Source organism: Diadema setosum, chromosome 22 (assembly GCF_964275005.1).
Source record: "Diadema setosum chromosome 22, eeDiaSeto1, whole genome shotgun sequence".
Classification (NCBI taxonomy): Eukaryota; Metazoa; Echinodermata; class Echinoidea; order Diadematoida; family Diadematidae; genus Diadema; species Diadema setosum.
Window position 1 is genome coordinate 10,553,298 of NC_092706.1, and position 16,900 is coordinate 10,570,197.

At 37.1% G+C, this 16,900-nt stretch overlaps 1 protein-coding gene and 1 pseudogene across 1 annotated transcript in view; both read right to left on the reverse strand.

Moving 5' to 3' along the window:
• Positions 1–16,900, reverse strand: part of LOC140245391 (uncharacterized) — a 58,078-nt gene that overhangs the window by 25,318 nt on the left and 15,860 nt on the right. The gene's annotated exons all lie outside the window — the stretch shown is intronic.
• On the reverse strand, positions 5,156–15,283 carry LOC140245513 (uncharacterized; annotated as a pseudogene).

The following is a 16,900-nucleotide window of genomic DNA, read 5'->3' on the forward strand; positions in this document are numbered from 1 at the left end:
AGAGATCACATCAACTTGGCTCTCCCATTTCTTAATCTAGAAAAGAAAGTAACTGGTGCACATTTTTTGCCGTTTCTCTTTTCTTGGAAGGAGGGGAAGAGAGGGGTCATCAATAGTTCTCGTACCAGGAAGGGGGGTGTGGTATATATTTTGTGAATAGAATGTTCGATAAATTTAGTCCCTTCGAGCATCTTCAGAAATTTTTAATGCAGTACAGTTTTATGTCTTAAGAACAACAACCAGCATGTTCTCTTTCTAGGAATGTACACAGGAAGCCATGCGTACCCCATGACAGGGCTCTCCATCGAGGAAAATGGATTTTACCAAGAATCTTTTAGACACCTAAAACAGTCGTAAGCCCTGACCCTAGTGTGCGGTAACCACGAGGCATTGGTGCACTCTTCCCGCTCAGCAAACCGCACTGCATATCACATTCCCCTTCTCATATAATACATTTCTCATATTGTCTTGCTAGGAGATCACAAGGAACAAATAATATCAAAGTTCTTGAAGAATTCAGCCAGCCAGCAAACAAATGAAGAAGCATCTTCCTGCTGTGAGGAGCGCAGTGCACGTCTAATATGATTATCCCATTACAACCACAAATCATGCGCTTCTGTTGATGTTCCTTCAAAAGAAAAAAAAAAGACAAATACATATAACTTAAATTTCTGTGCAAGACATTTTCAGTTTCTCCATTCACTTTTACTTGCTACTTCCGCATTTTTTCTTTCCCCTATTATACTGCTTTTGTACACACCATTCAGAATGTCTCAAAATTAAATCTGCAGAACCTGGAACTGCCTGCCACCAGACCTCCCGAAAGCTTCTACGCCAGCCGCAGCCACCCTTGCGTGAGTGTCCGAATGTGATCTGCGTGCATAGGTGTGTGTGTGTGTGGGGGGGGGGGGCGGTCATAGCATGTGAAAACTTGTGCGTTTCTTTGCCTAGTTCATGTCACTGCTGTATCAATAGGCTCTGCAACTGAATGGTCATGAATACACGATCGATTCACTTGAATCGATACAAAATTGTGCGACATTCAGTCTCTTCCTGTGAGCTAGTAGAGCTTGAGATTGAAAGAAACCACTGGGCGCTTAAAAGCATTCGTCATCTTCTTTTATCAAAATTTCCTGCTTTACAGTAGTTCTATCTTTTTTTGATAATGTGATTGTAAAATAGATAAGAGTTATTGCAAAGCGCACAGGGCACATTGATTTGTTATGTGTGCTATAAAAGCTTAATTATTATGATCATTTATATCAATTGAGATAGATTTATTATACATGACAGCAGTTCACCCATGACGCCTTGCTTCATACTACGATAGGTCAGAAAGCCGCCTTTGATGGCATCCGTTACGGGAGGAAAGGGATATTCTGTAGGCAGAAAAGCCACATAGCAACATGGATTTCGGTTACGATATCAATGAGCACGAGCCCTTCGGCATACTCTGATCATGCAGCAAAACACTAACACTCTCTTATCAAGATGTCAAAATCGTTTATCATCACCGGTTTATTTTTCTAACGACAAACCCACTCTCCGAGACAGGCACCGATCAACCCACGATATGGGTTTACCACGCACTAAAGTACACGTAGGGTAAACACATCGAGTCTTAATGATCAACAGCTGTGCATCCGATGTGTGTATCATTTAGAAACGAACGCGGACTGACTGCTCATAATAAACCTAACTAGCTAATGATACTCCAAAGCACCAAGTCTGAGACAACTCCCCCCCCCCCAAAAAAAAAAAAAAAAAAGAGATTTGCCTACTTACAAAAGATAACAAGCACGAGTATGGTGAAAATTATTCAAACACTATTCCACAGACAAATATTAAAGGGATCGTATAGTTTTGGTTGAGACCTAATTTCAGGTTTCTAACATTTTTTGGTGAGGTAATGAGAAACCTCTTATGAAATATGAAAGAACGTGTAATTCTATGAGGAATTCAACCTTTGTTTGATGAAAATTGGTTTTTAAATGGCTGAGATATCCAAAAAAGGGCGATTCTAATAAAGTGTGGAACCCAAACTTTATTACGATCGCTTTGTGTTACTTTGTTTTTGGATGTTTCAGTCATTCCAAACCCGATTTTCATCACATAAACTTTGAATTCCTCTTAAAATGGTATGCTCTGTACTATATCATAAGTGTTTTCTTCGTATCTCGCAAAAAGTTAAAAGCCCAATTCTCATCTCCACCAATACTATACCATCCCTTTAAGCAATTGCACCACTTGATCACATACAGATCAAAGAGCAAAGATTGTAGAGATTTTGAAATATATACACAACCACTCACAACAGTTTCAATTTCATTCAGATTAATTTACACCATGGTATAATGTTTTGATAAGAGTCATTTCAAGCCACACTAACATCAAATATCCACCAAGAAAAGACCATATATGTGCATAACGGGTACAGCAGGTGGTTTAAAGCTCTCATTGGCAATAAAGCCTTCTCTTCTAAGAGATTCCCAATTTTTTCATCCAATTTCGATTGTAAGAAAATGATAACAACCAACCTAGCCTCAGAGCCTGAGAACATGACCTACAAATGGTTGAACCCGATCAATAATTCTCCGAATCCTTTTCATTGATTCGTATCCACGACGAACAGGCCTGCAGAGTGCTCCAGCCTTTCATCCCCCGTCTGTCATTTTTGTATCACTGTTGCCTGAAAATTGTTCTTCTGCTTTTTTTCCTACAAATACAGCAATATAAGGTGAAGTGCATATCAGTTGGAAAAGCTAAAACCAAAAACAAATACTATTCATGAGTTACATATAGCATACGATCCCTCTTTCTGCCAATGTTTGCCAAGGAAAATTTGTGCAAATTTTCTGAAGTTCTCTTTAAGATTCTCAAGGGGTATTTGATAAAGCTCTTTCAGATAGCTGAAAAAATTAATTTGAGCAAAACATAATTGTGAAACAAACTTCATGCTACGTCCGGCACGCAAACATCAATTTTTCTCAAGTCATTTCTTGTCAGTCATGGTGCGGCGGAGAAGTTTGTCAATCAAGTTTGGCTCCATTCTGGGACTTGGTTTTGTCCTCTCAATGCTTTGCCCTCTAAATCACATTTGCAGACATACCGGTACATAGAGCTTGGCTTGACCTCGTACGCACTTCTGCCACTGCACCACACGCCCTTTCGGTTCAGGTATGGCGTATGCACATACGTGATACATGTATTCTCTTTCAAGGGAGTACATGTATGGAGAGAGATGTAGATTTTTGATTGACAGTTTGTAAGGTTTGCAGCCAAGCTGCCCTGTGTAATGTTATCTGCCATTTGCAGTTGATCAAGAGACTCGTGTCTGACCAGCCCATCTACATGCATGTTACATCTAGACATGAGTTAAACACCTGTTTCTTATACTGTGATCATAAAACCATATCTTAATAGCCAACTCAAAATGGACTATGTCAGATCTCGGCTGGTGATTATGATGGCAAAAAAGATGATCTTTGGAGCAATAAATGCGATACAACAACATGACTCTCTGCGTAAGAAGTGGCCTGAAGACACCGAAAGATGATCTTTGCATAATTCCGCAAGACGGGGCACTTTGACGACGCTTCGTGTCGTGTGTCAGAAACTCTCCCACCAACTATTTTCATATGCACTAAAGAGCCCTGTGGAGTTCATCGCTGGAGATGGGCGATCAAGAAATCACAGATGCGACATTCTGAGGACTTTGGCGACAAACAACATTGACTCTGACCGCAAGATTATCGCGTGGCATTTATCCATCCATATCAATAATAAAATCACACAAGTGACGGCTATTATGTATCGAATGCCAGTGGCAAATTGTGTACATGTCATGCTGCGAAAAAGGCCATTGACTTTGACTTGTGAAAATTTCATGCCACGAAAATATCTCTCTTTACAATATTCTTTATTCTTTGATTATCAATTCAAAGCTGTTGTAGCGGGTCCATGTCAGGATTTTGAAGAGCTGTTGCAATCATGATTGTTTATACATTTTGATCAGCAAAGTTTGAGACAAAATGCATTTTTTAAGTCTTTTTAAAGGTCTTTTTCATTTTGCACAGGTGGTTTTATGGGGTTCAAAAGGCATCCAGGGTCAGATATCACCTGCATTACCAATAGGTAAAGATACAATTTTTTTTTTAACTTAAGACTGTGACACATCAGGGTGAGTTCAGCACAAGGGACCCTTTATCCAATGCATTGTCCATATCATGATAATTTTTGATATGATGACAATTGATGTTAAAATTTGATACATTTTATCTGTATCACTGGATGCATACATCTACATTTCACTTGACTCTCAAGGCTTAACAAATCATAAGTTTGAGAATGGAGATATGGGCTTTCACTGAATCACCAGTACGAGAGAGAGAAAACAAATCTGCAACATTTGCACAAATATGTAAGCCTGTATTAAATGAAATAAAGTTTGTATTGCTCCTTAGGTTTACAAGAATATATATCTCATTATGGCATCAATATATGTGTGTGCATATAATGTTGTAAACACACAAACACACAAACCCACACACACACACACATATAAATATAAAGTGTATACAAGTGTGACAACAGGATGCATGGTAACAAACCAACCAAACCCACCAAATCAACAACAACAAAATTGTGTAAATACTCTGTTTTGACCCCTTTTCATTTCACTGTTTTTGGACCAATATAGCAAGATGGATAGATGGCAAATGTTGATGAGATAAAACCAGACCTCATATATATTTGGTGACACTGTCCTGTGGGCCAACTCCATCTTGTGAGCTGCCCAGTTCGAAGCTATCCTCCAAATCCCATCGAAAAATTACGCTGGTCCGAAAATGGGAATTTCTGTTTTTAATATAAAAGACTTTTCACTGTGTCAGTCTCAAAAAGCACTCCAGTCCAACACAACCGCTCAATGAAACAGTCACGCACCACATCGAATCTTTCATTTCTATTAAAACTTTCTAGACTTTCAAATTCATGGGAGGTGAATTCATCGATGCAATTCCATCAGCTGGGAGAAGATGATCCCTCCGACAATTTTGATTGAAAGACTCCATTTGTCGCTGACAATGGGCGTAAATTATATCCCATCAGTATCTATCCCCTCACCGCCCCCCCTTTTTTTTTTCCCCTTCTGGTATCACATTCCTCCCATGTCTTGACAGGGAGGAAGATCTTGGGTCTTTGCTGTTGCCGTGGTGACCACCTGCCCAAATTCATTTCCATCCCAGCAGAGGAAGGCAGCGTGTCCAGCCGCCCCGCCCACCCGTCCCCAAAATCTGGCGGAGGAAATGAGACTTGGGGAAATGGTCCTTGGCATACGTAATTAACAAGCTGTGGGTCTGTCTTGTCTTGCATCTACGACTTTTGGAATCTGACCCCCACTCTCCTTCTTTCAAAAAAAGAATAGAGTGAGGGGGGATGCGTACATTGCAATGTACCCTCCAGCCCTCATGACTGGTCATTGGCTAGTGTGCCAGAGTGTCTACAAACGGTTCTCGTTGAGGTACTTCGTATGTAGAAGACACTGATGCATAAATTACCATCATCACATTGAAAAAGGGGGGCCCCAAAGTAATTTCTTAAATATATCATGTGGATATTAAAGCATTAATGAATAAATGCATATTGATAGTGTATTAACGTGTGTATATTACAGTGCAATGTAATGGTGAGCATAATATTTCTAAATGTTCATTGAAATGGCAATTGAAGACATCATACCCATCCAGAAAAGACACAGTGCTCGGTTTTTAAATATAAACTATGCCACATATCAAATGATTTAAAATATGCTTTGCAGCAATTTGACTAACATGAACAAATTTCTGTGACACACCATAGTTTGCACTGAATACTCAACTAAACCAGGGAGGTGGAAGAAAGATGGAGTGTGCTCTTCTGAGTTTCCTTTGAAGTCATGCGTGGCCCCGACAGCGTTTTTTTCCCCCTCCCGTAATCCCATTACTCACGCTCGGCGCACTGCAAGTCGTAAATCTTGTGGCGGAAATCACGACGCGAAATGCATTGTGGTCGGGGAATAAAATGGCGTCCTACGGTGTAAGCACAGAACTCATACTCATAGAGTGTATTCTGTAAAGCAGTGGTGTAAGCAGTGGTGGTGGTTCTGGCGATCGTGATTTTGACAGAGACGAGTTTGTTGAGGAGGAATTGCTTTTAGCAAATTCAAAATCACATTGACACAGCAACTTAACGAAATTTGATTTGCAATTGAAACTGAAACTCAGAAAGTTAGTTGTACTTGGAAATTGGAGGCCAAGGCAAGGGCAAGGCTCAGGACACTGTTTAATAGCGCAGCGTCACCTCAGGTACGCTGCCTGGCAAAAGTATACCTAACGTTAGTCCTAGCTAGTAGACTCTAGTATTTCACAAACTAGAATCTAACCACTGTTAAACGTTAGATTCTACTAGCTCCAGAGGGGTACTCTACTACTTTTTAATTCAATTTTTTATAACGTTAGCATGGGGTAGAGTCAAGCCGATTACCGGTATTTACCGATGAATGATCGAGGGAGAGTGAGGCGAAACACTGTATACTAAGCTCTGTTTTTCCCCCTAAAATATACTTACAGCATCATACATCTAGGCTTTTATAGATATCATCTTTAATTCTCTACGGAAATTATTATAATCAAGGCTGATATGTCTAATTTACACTTTTTAACACTCAACTTTCCATTCCAATATGTATTTACTAGTAACTCAAATTCACCGAAACGGCAACGAACGCTGTCCCGACGCCTACGCGGCGGCCCTACAACAACCTGACAAGTACGCTGAAAAGCCCCAGCTCGCTCGGGTGCAGACGAAAAAAAAAACCGCCTCGGTCTCTATGAAGCACTACTTTTACACTCGAACTGTTTGAAAACACGCCCGAACACGCTCATGTAACTTATATCATTTTGAAGATCAAGGTCAGGCCTACCTCTCTAACTATAAAAAAATTGCGGAAATGTGCGGGATTTCTCATAATCGATACAGAAACAATATGATGACATCTCTAGCGCACAAAACTTACTGCTCAGTAACTCCGTTGTTTGTGTACCGATTTCGCTGGTTCAAACGGCAATCTCCTCAGCACAGTCTGCTGAACCAGCGAAAGGTATAGACATACCACGCTACCCAATTCTTGAGCCATAAGTTGTAGCTTTCGAAGGGGGACGTCTTTCACTGAATGTAATAGACTGCCAAAATTTTGAATATGACGTCATATTGTCGGTGCCACGCATCGCTTCAAAGCCCGATTTTTACGAGCGTGTGTTTATGGAAGGCCTGGAAAGGAGATCATGTTGCGTCACTCTAGTGCGCCGGAGGGTGATGGGTGGACCGATAAGGCCAGATTTTGACATATTTATCACAGAATGAGGGTTGGATTTCAAGACGTTAATCGGTGTAAGACCACTTGATTTTTTCTCTGAGGGAAGCTCTCAGAGTGCCATCTCCATCTTTCTTCCACCTCCCTGACTAAACACTACAGGCTATCATCATATATGTGTGATTTGCTACAAATACCTGTATGAAAGAACTAATTACACAAAAAGCAATGCACCAAATGACAGATAAAATAAAAATGGAACACCCGCAATGAAAAAAGGGATAATTGCAATGTCATAGAACAATAATAATTTCTAGTCTAGTTTATCCATACACTGTAATCAGAAATTGCCAATTTGAATCATAAATCCCGCAAAGCAGATGAAAGAGAGAGAGGAAAAAAAAGACACTTTGGAGGCATCCATAGAGGATGACAGATATGGTATATTGTTCCAGTTGCCACGGCAACCAGGGGGTGCTACCTCCCATGCCAGGGAGAATGCAGTCAATTGGTAGTCAAAGCTTGATTCTTTGGTCCTAATACAATGGATGGCCATGGCATCACTAAAGACATCCGCAATCATATGAATGCATGTTTGTTTTCCTGTGCTATCGCCAACGTGGTGCTGGATATTTCTTCACTACGGGAATGTGCCTTGCGTCGTCGATACACAAAGAGCATTGAAATTAGGTTCCAAGTATAACAGTGGCACTCAGTAAAGTAGGGATGGGGAGGCAGAAAAATGTCAACAGAGATGATTTTGAATACCCTCATATTTCTTATCACAGGATATCAATAGATGCAATCATGTACGAGGTTATCGCAGACAGACACCAGTGATCGGTTGTGCGGACAGATCAGGATTGCTCTACCCCGAGGTTGAAAGAAGAGTACAATAAGGTCCTGGCAAGATATTTTGATAAGTTTATTGCAACAAAAGCACAACCTTATTTCAGATTCAAAAGAGAACATGTTTGTCAACATGTTAGAAATGCCTAACATACCAAAGTTCTAGTTTGGTTTCAAGGACAAGTTCAACTTAATATGCATGTGTACTGAGTGAATGCAGCAATAGAACACATCAGTGAAAGTTTGAGGAAAGTCAGGCAATCCATTCAAAAGCTAGGAATTTTCAAAGTTTCATTGCAGCCATCATTGGATAAGAAGACTATAACAGTCTGTGATGTCACATGTGTAGAACAATATAAAGAAAACAAAAAGAAAATTGAACATACTTTCACTTTTCTCGCATAATTAAAGAGTACTTGACTTGCCTCTTCCAGAAGGCAGGGGGAATAATATTACCTTTCACATATGATATGTCAGTATCAAGTTAAAGGGAATGTGTACTCTTTTTCAAAAAATGAAACTTGTTGGAATTATTTTTCTTTTTTCCTTATACCATTCTATGCATATGACATCATAAACTGTACAGTAGTAGTCTTCTCATCCAGCACTGACTGCACAGAAACTTTAAAAATTTACAACTTTTGAACAGATTATTCAATTTTCCTCAAACTTTCACTCATGTGTTCTTATTGATATTGCTGCAGTCACTCAGTGGTCCACATTTATACGAAAGTAAACTTGATCTTTTATAGTCTGAAAGCAAATTAGAGGCAGGGTTTTTTTTTTTCAAAAAACATGTTTTACAAATCATGTTCGGAAGGTCACCGTAAAAAAGTACATTGGTGCTAATAAAGTTACGATTGATTTTGGATGTGAAATGGCAGTCTGAATAGTATGATCTCTATTGAGGAAGTGGAGCTTAGCTCAACCATTTCTTGTTCCCCACCATAGTGCATGCATACATGTTCATAAAGGATGAACTCTCTTACACAAGTATAAGCAGATCAAGAGTGGGGGGATATCTTTTTTTCCTTTCTGTTTCACATCAGTATCAAGAGTTGTTTAACAAGCTTTAGAGTTTCAGAACTTGCATCCTTTTGGCTTTCTATGAGGTATTTCCTTTACCAATTTTTTACTGAATTTTACCTTTGATAGTCTACATTGGACAAAGAGAAGAAGAAACTGGTTAAATTCACCAAATCTGAACAAAATCAGACAGAAATTTACAAAAATTTGCCCATTTCAGATATACTAGCTACTTTGATCTTCTGTCGTTTCAATCTACACACGAGTTATAAACTTGGGAATTAAAAGACTCTTGAAAATTCTGCCATTGAAAAAAGCAATTAACATCCTTTTAGAGCATCAAAGGGCTCATATGAAAGATTTTATTTACTCTACCTAATGAGATGTCGGGAATGAACATGAAATATTGTTATAAAAAGATACAGCGTCAGTCAACAGAGAGATGTGTGGTTTCTGAAACTCAATGGCATATCAAAAGATAACATTACTGTACGAGCTGAAATTTTCGCGTACAGACATTTTCGCGAATTGCTACTCGGAGGACATTTTCACGTATTGTTAATTTCGCGGTTGCCAGTGTCTAACTGAACTTTTAATACTTACACTATTTGCGCGTTGTTATTTTCGTGTGTTGTTATTTTCGCGGTTCAAAGGCGATTCGCGAAATTCGCGAAAATTTCAGCTCGTACAGTATTCCATATACCAAATCATTTTCACCACAACAAAGCAGATGACCCTGAAAAACCCGACTTGGAATAAAGATTATTCCTACAGGTGGGCGGATCCTCATTTCAATTAGGGTTTATCGGCATAGAAACAATGCTCATGGCCTGTCGTATTTGGTGAAGGGAGGGAGGAGTGCAGTTAGTTCTTAAGGTAGAAGTCTACTTAATGCAGAATATTACTCCTATGCCATACCATGCACCACATTTTTTTTTTCTTTTTGAGTCCATGGTTCACCTTTTGGGAGATATCATTCTATCATGCTCTATATCATTTTACAGTCTATGTCTAACACTGTAAAAAAAAAAAAAAAAAGAATAAAGATTTTATAAGTGGGTATGTCTGGGCAGTGACTATGTAAGTCTAGTTAGTAGCCGCTTATGTAAAACGATAACTGCAATATCATTCTTCCTTCTAATAAACGCTTACCATGGAATAACACCCTGTCAACATCTCTTGCACTCAATGCTTAATTTAACTCACACATCACGAGCGCCTAAATGTGCAAAGCAGCTGGGGATATCTAGACACTGCTCATCCATTAAAGCAAAGCCTGACTTACGTCTTTACTATTAGGTACGCTTCCACTCTCGAAATCAAGTTCAAGTTCAAGTTCGAATTCAAGAAACTCATTCAAGAAACAAATAAAAGAGGAACTTTCAAAAGCTGTAGTCTGAAAGAAGAATTACATAGTTTTCCCCTTTATGATCCTATTAGCTTCATCTCGGTCCCAACTCTACACAAGATTACAAGTCACTTGCCAAAACTTGCCAGAAAACAACAACAAACATAGATTGATTCAAACTCAAAATTACCAAAAGCAGAACATACAATAAATTTGTGGCACTGATTAGTTTTTGAATTAACATTGAAAGTGTCTCTTTTGCAACCCTGAAAAATTGATCCTTTTAATAGTTGCTTGATGTATATTGTAGATGTGCAAGTTGTGGGTAATTTAGATCTTTCCTCAAGGTAATCAAAATGAAAATGTCTTTATGATGGAGAAAGAATAAATACCAGAGATTTCCAGTGAACTTAGTTGGAACCCTGAAAAAAAAAATTCAAACCATTATTCTCAGTAGAAAAGGGGGAATGTATTCTTGAGCGACATGGGGTTTAGTTCTTCATTTCCTTCTATAAATTCTGGGGTTATTAACATAAGATTTTCTAATACAATGTTGAGAGACTTTATCCTTCAACCATGCAAAATGTTGTGACCTTTGTAAAAGGGATATATAACCTTTTAAAAAGAAATTATCTGCTCGCTTGTCCCAATTCATGGTTCTGTGGGTCAAACCGTCCAAATATTAAGCCGGAAAGTGGTTAATGCCTGTATGCTTGAAAGTTTAATCTCCATCATAATGTTAGATAGGATGTAATTCTCTGCTTATCTTTTTTTTTCCCGACACAGCCTAAATCCCTTAAACGGTTGACATGGGGAGGGGGGGGGGAACTGACTGTTTTACATTCAGTTACAGCAGAAACTAAAGTGTTGATAAACGCATTATCCAACCACAGCATCTCTTCCACTGTGTAATACGATTATGCTCATTAAAGAGGTTGCGGCAGCGCTCGGCAGCGGGCGAACGGTTGGACCTAAATCGTTTGTACTTCCCCGCCTAATTGGAATTCGCCGGCTCTCTAATTTCATCCCAGCACTTGGGTCTGTCTATTATTGATGAATCACGTGGATCTCCTCGCATTCTAATCATGTGGTATTATTCGACGGTCATACGGTAGGATTAGGCAATGAAATACTAGATTTGCCCCACACTTGTTTGTGAGGTAGCGCATTGATTTAAGTGCTAGGACACAAGGGTATTGGCGGGTCCTGACTACTATGTGCATTAAATAAATACCACTTTTTTTTCTGCGCAGTATTGATCATCAGTATTTTGAACCAACCTATCAATCATTGGTCATACAGTGTGCACAACACTAATTCGCCATTGTTTGTTTGTTTGTTTGCTTTTATTTCTGCATTCAATCAAATGCAATTTGAATGCAAACTTCAAAAAGTACAAAGACAAAGAATAACAAGTGCAATGAAATGAATCGATAACAGTACATAAATAGATTCACATAGGTGATTGCATTGAGCAATGTTGATACACAGAAACATGAAATAAAATATACAGTATTTTTCAGTAAACAACAGAGATAATTGAATGCAGGAGACCACCATCATAAGCGATTAAACTTGAAATGGATGGAGGCCTCATAAAATGACTATCCAACGACATAACTCTCTTGGAGGAAGGTGATCAGGTGAGTGCAGTGCAGTTGCAGGTGAGAGTGCAAGATGCAGTTGAAGGAAGAAAATAGAGATTGACAATAAGATGACAATCTATACTATAAATATTTGTTAGCTCAATTGGTTTGGAGAATATAATTGTATCAAATATCGTTTAAGTGAAGCTTTCAAAGAATAAATACTTGAACAAGACTTTATATTATCCGGGAGATTATTCCAAATATCCGGACCCGAATATCTTATAGATTTATGTGTCACTAATAATTTGGGATTCAAAAGGTGGAAATTTCTACATATACGAGTAGGGTACGAATGGACAGAAGTATTGAACCTAAACATGTTATCAAACGATGATGGAAGTTGATGATGTATATATTTGAACATAATTACTGCTACTTGAATAATATTCAAATCAAAAACCTTCAATGTTTTAAGCTCATGAAATAAAGAATCAGTATGAGCCAGAAAATGCGATCCTGTACAAATACGTATAACTTTCTTTTGTAATTTAAATATAGAATTTATTTTGGTAGAGCCGCAAGTACCCCATACAACATTGCAATAACTTATATATGGGAGAATTAAGGAATTATATAATAGAAATAAAGTTGAACGAGGAAGAAAGAACTTCAGCTTGGAAATTATCCCTATATTTCTAGAAATACACGTTGTAACATGATGTAAATGCTCATTCCAAGTCAAACTTTCATCTATATATACTCCTAGAAATTTTGAATTCATTTTCTTTTCTAATGGGATATCATCAATGTTAATATGTATCAACGTATCTTCATTATGAGAATGAAGTTTGAAATGAATAAAATGAGTCTTTTTTATATTCAAAGAAAGTTTATTAGACTTAAACCAATTTGATACTTTACTAATTTCAATATTTAGAGTGTCATTTAAAATCTTAAGATCTTTATGAGAATAAAATATATTCGTATCGTCAGCAAATAGAACAAAAGAGAGAAGAGAGGATGTATTTATAATATCATTAACATAAAGAAGGAATAATAATGGGCCTAGAATTGAGCCTTGAGGAACACCACATTTAATCAAAAGGGGGTCAGATTCACAACCATTAAAAATAACATATTGTCTTCTATTAGTTAGATAATCTTTAAGCCATAAATGTGCTTGTCCTCGAATACCATAATGACTAAGTTTCGTGAGTAAAATAGAATGATCAAGAGTATCAAATGCTTTACTCAAATCACAAAATATACCTGCAACATGTTCTTTGTTTGCAAAAGCACTCGTAATTTTGTCATAAATTTGTGTTAGTGCTAAATCAGTTGAATAATTTTTTCTGAAACCATATTGATTGGGAATAAGTAAATCATACTTATTAATAAATTTAAGAAGTCTATTATAAACAATTTTTTCTAAGATTTTGGATATACTAGGCAATAAAGAAATAGGACGATAATTGCTAATTTCATGAGGATCATCTTTTTTATGTACAGGATTTACTTTCGCTATTTTCAGCAGATCAGGGAAAATACCTTGTGATAAAGAAAGATTAAATATATAACTTAACGGTTCTGCGAGTGGATAAACTATTTCTTTCAATAACATCATACTTATTTTATCAAAGCCACAAGATTTAGAGCTATTTAAAGATTTAGTGATACTAATGATTTCACTGGGACTTGTTGGATTAAGATAAATAGACTCTTGATTTTGGTCAAAAAGATAATCTGTAAAATGAGCAGAAGTATTGCTAATTTTAGTAGCAAGTTCCGGACCGATATTAACGAAAAATGAGTTAAATGAATTAGCATACATATTGGGATCATTTATTTTAATACCGTTTAATGTGATATCATCCGCTGGCGGAGAATCAGGCTTTTTACCTAGGACCTCTTTAATAATTTTCCATGTTGCATTAATATTCGAAGAAACCTTTTTCATTCTGTCAGAAAAATATAATCTGCGGGATAAACGAATCAATTTTGTCAATTTATTTCGATAAACTTTATACATATTCAAATTATATTCAGTTGGGTTACGAATGTGTAACTTATACAAAAAATTACGAGTTTTTATGGATTTCAAAATACCTTTTGTAATCCAAGGATTTCTTGGTTTATTTCGGTTAATTCTTATTCTGCATAAAGGAATATTATTTTCATAATAATATAATAATTTATCATTAAAACATTTATATGCCAAATTAACATTGTTAATACTATAAATATCTGTCCATTCCTCTAAAAATAAATTCTGTTTCAATAATTCCACATTACGTTTTGACTCTTTATAATACCATATTTTATCATGTAATTTATTACGACCCACTTTACATTCACAAATTGAAAATATTGGTAAATGATCAGAAACTTCAGAACATAATATACCCCCCATAATTGAATTATTATACACATTCGAAAATATATTATCAATCTGAGTTGACGAGTGTGGATTTATCCTGGTGGGTTTATTGATAATTGACATAAACCCATATGAATACATTAAATGCATAAAATTAAGGGAATTATTGTTATCGGATGTGGGCGAAAAGTTATGTTGAAATCACCAAAAATAAAAACATGTTTACTTTCATTACCTATCTTATGGAGATATAAATCCAATTCATCACAAAATAATTCACAATTCAGATCAGGAGGTCGATAGATTAAACCTATAATAACATTTTTAGAGAGTGGGTTCTCAATTTCAATAAATAACGTTTCTGCATATCTTAACGTGATTTCAGAACGGATTTTGAACTGTAAATTTTGCGCAATATAAAACGCAACACCGCCACCCCTTTTTCCTTGACGATCAGCCCTAACTAATTTATGATTGGGTAAATTAAAGATATCTGGGGAGTTTTGATGTAACCAAGTTTCACTTATTCCAATAACAGAAAATTCAAAATTGTTTAAAGAGTGCAAAAGATTTTCCAAATATTCAAAATTTTTATTCAAACTCCTAGAGTTTATATGAAGAAGTGAAATATTATCTGAACTATACGATACAATATCATTGAATTCAAGGGGTGTGTAATATTTACTGTCGCGCACAGGCATAACGTCATCAGGAATATCGGGGGTATTCATATGTGACGCCATTCTGTAATACAGAAATGTAAATTACCGGAGATTTGAGAGACAACAACTGCATAGGTGCTAATGTGCATTTTGCAAGTGCATACTACTGTGCAGGTGTGTGTACAAAGTGCAAATGTGTGTGGGGTTTCAATATACAATACAAAATTTGGTACAATTAGACCCATCTTGGTCACACTTACAATAATTACTAGTACGCAATTACAACAGATCACCAGGGGATAGCCGGACCACTCAGTATAAAGGTGTTGTGCTTTAAAACACGTACAGACAGAGAATTCAAGGACCGTGACAATTGCTCAGTTAAAGTTCAGGGAGACTTTCCCGTATACAGGGGGGGGGGGGGGGAGGGGAGTAAAGGGGAGTAAACAGTAAAGGTTCATTTCTTGCAACATCTGTATTGGCTATTGAATGTGGGACTTTTAACCATGCACCCATTAACACACGTATCAGAGGAAAAAAAACAGTACAAATACTGAATGGAAATCAGGGTGTTGATAGCAACCCGTTTAACATGCGTCAAACGCAGGTGCTACTTGCAGTGGCTTAATTACCATTGGAGATCGGTCGGTCGTGGCGCGAAAAAGCAGCCACGCCTCGTGTCGACACACAACATGTGAACGATTATACATTCATGGAAACTGCTTACTGTACATGTATAATACGGACGTCTTATCAATGGGTTCGGAGTTTCAACAGGTGATTCGTAGAACAAAGGGATTTTTTTTTTTTTCGGACAGTTCACAGTAGGATAAATATCTGCCAAAGCGGTGAGGGATGTGCTGTACTAAAAATAATAATAATAATAAAAAAAATCGGAGTTCAATACCAAAAAGTGTGGGAGGTTTAAAAGAACCATTTACCAGTTATAAATTAAAAGAGATTAGTGACTTTCTTTAAAAATTTAAAGTTGTGGGTTCAAAAACATTTTGAAACTATGAAGTGAAATATGTGGGTAGAAATGTCTGGCTTCAATCAATACGTGAAAAAATGAGGTACTATAAACTGTCACCATACTTGAGAATGACCAGGTGGTGGATGAGCATAACCTTGCAAAATTGGACCGTGTATCCCTAAAATGATGACCGAAAAAGGTTTTCTTTTTTTTCCCGTTAAACTTTTTTGATAACCGCCATCAAAAAAAAAAAAAAAAAAAAAAAAAAATATGTATATATATATACATATGAATGTATATACACTGTAATAGGAAATAAAAATGGTTGAAACAAGCCATGGTTCTATCATTCATTACACTCAGCGTTGGGAGTCACAGTGGATCAACAAGGAGGTCAGATAGCAGAGGTGTGGAGGGGAAACCTCGCCCTGACATTGGTTTACGCACAAGACACGTAATTAACAACACATATATTTGTAGTGATGTTACAAGGTACAATTGAGTTTTACGGTTGAATATCGAAAAAGGAAAAATGTATGGAAGCTTAGTTGACAATTGGTTGACTTAAGATGTTCTTGCTCAATAACAATAAGTTGTAAGAAAAAGGAAAACTGTCAACCAGAGAGCTCCGGATGGGAATGTGCTTTGACATTCCCATTCCCAGTAATGGTGGACTTGGCAATCGAAGACAACCATTTTCAACCAAAGATTACGTAACTTATTTA